This window comes from Cryptomeria japonica, chromosome 8 (assembly GCF_030272615.1).
Source record: "Cryptomeria japonica chromosome 8, Sugi_1.0, whole genome shotgun sequence".
Taxonomy (NCBI): Eukaryota; Viridiplantae; Streptophyta; class Pinopsida; order Cupressales; family Cupressaceae; genus Cryptomeria; species Cryptomeria japonica.
In genome coordinates, this window is record NC_081412.1 from 74,835,114 (window position 1) to 74,837,555 (window position 2,442).

Genomic DNA, 2,442 nt, shown 5'->3' on the forward strand with positions numbered 1-2,442 from the left:
CCTCAATGACAACAATATCAACAAAGGCCTATGAATCCATTGATAGGAAATTGATTGAAGAATACGATTTGCTCAAATATGTTGCTAGGGTAAATTATGACACTGAGAGATATATTCACAATTACAAGAAAAGTCAAAATGTGGGAGATTATATTCATGGTTACTTGGAAGAAGAGGACATGTTTAGAAACATGGAGGAGGAAGAGGTCCAAACAACCATTGATGAATTAAATGAGAAATTGGAAGAAAAGAAAAAGAGATTTCAAGAAATGGAAATTGAAGAAGAAGAAGAGAGTGAAGGTGAGTCCGAAGAAGTTGAGGTGGTATCTAGGCATCAAGCACTAGACACACGAGAAGAGCGAGACTTGCAAGAGAAAATTTTTTCCACTCTAAACATCCATACGTATGCAAGATACGATGAGTATTCTTCCTTTGTGTCGTATGATTTTTTTATTAAGTCAAAAGAATTTAAATCCTTTTTATATAATTTCAAAGGGAAAAACTAAGGGACTCTATCCCAAATGTAACCCCTGAAAATAAATCCAAATTATTGGGGAAAATAAAGGAAGAAATTATTTTAGAACTGACCACTATAACCCCTAAAAGGGGAAGACAACTTCTTAGTGAAGCAGGAATCATCATCTTTCTAGGATGGGAAATGAATGTATCATTTATTTTTTATAGCATGTTACATTCTAAGAATAAGGATTTTAAATTGGATATTTAGGGGGTAAAGGATGTGTATGTCGACTCTAGATTTGACCAGAATGAAGAGGCTTTTCTTTTATGGGTTCTTTACCCTCCAAATAAGAGGCTAGAAGTCATTGATGTGGATAAATCCTTTGGTCACATGATCAAATTGAAATTTGATGAAGTAGATCCTATTGTTACTGCTGATATGGGTAATGATATTTTAAAATTTAATAAAGCACAATTGATCAAAGTGATCAAAGAAAGAGATTAGTACAAGGGATTATATGAAGAATTACTAAAAAGACAAGGACAACCTATGCCGCAAATCCATGATGGGTCTCAATGGAAAAAGAAATGTGAGGAAGTGTAACTGGAAAATAAAAAGTTGAAAAGGGAAATTCGGAGTGTGAGGGTTGACACATCCTTTGTTTTATTGACTAAGAGATTTGAAAATTTCTAGGTTGTTTACAAGAAAAATTGCAAGGTTTCCTTGAAGATTTCTAGGTTGTTTAAAAAAAGATTATGGATAATGCAATATCTCACGACCATATTTATAAAAAACTAGGAACTCTATTGCATGATAATACAATGACCAATATAGATGTTGAAGGCATTAAAGGAATACAAAAGATGTTGAAAAAACATGAAGACTTTGACACAAAATTGCAAAATGAATTTAATGAATGTAAGGAAATAGTACTACGTGGTTTTCCTAGAAATTGAAGATCAGAATGGATAGATTAATGATAAGGATAAATGGATTGTGGACTATCTAATTCTTCTCAGTGCTTCCTTTAACATTGCCCGATTTGATGTACTTGACATGACAAAGACAATTGAGCAGATGGAAAACGTTGTCACTTTGGAGATTGTGGTCAGAGATATTATCTACGATGCAAATACCTAAAAATCAAAGGGATATTTGAAGCAAATTCAAAAGTGGGATCAGATTCTTTAAGACTAGCCATAGATATCAAAAGATGTTTAAAGATGTGACTTTGTATTTTATAGTTTTAGTTTGTTAGGGCAGTTTTTAGGTAGTTAGTTTCTAGTTAGTTTTTTGTTAATTTTAGTTTAATGAAAGGTTATGCCCTTTCATTTTTCAAACCGAATCCTCATCTATATGTGGAGGATCTTTTAGGAGAGACAAATATCACACATTTATAGTTTTTTTTATCAAGACAATCTTTATGCATTTTCTTATGAACTCGTTGTCTGGAAGTACCAAGTTGATGGAGGATATGCACTAAAATCAATTGGTTTAAATATTTTATTTTCAATATAAAGATTCAAGTGTTTCTCATTCATGATGGTATCTACCTTTTCAATGGATTGATCATTTCCTTGGATAAATATATTTATATAGGTTGTTTCATTGTGCAATCTTATGTTGTTGTGATTAAAATTGATTTTCAGTTTGAATATTAGTTTCAAGGATTGGTTGGAAAAATTTGAATTGTCTTATTGGTCTTTCAAAGTAAAGTTAAATTTAGTAAGACTAACTGGATGTCACATTTTAATTGGAATTCATATGGAAGCCTTTGAGATGATGGTCTTGTTACATTAACAACTTATTAAAACTATCTCTAAGGTTAAACGTAGGATTTTTCACTTGAAATGATATGAAACCAGTAAGGAATCAAGGCACTGGTCTTTTATTGATTTTATATATTTGAATCAAGTATTTCCAAAGAAAGTTTCATTAAGGAATCATATTTCTAATTCATACAATCACTACTTTATAAACAT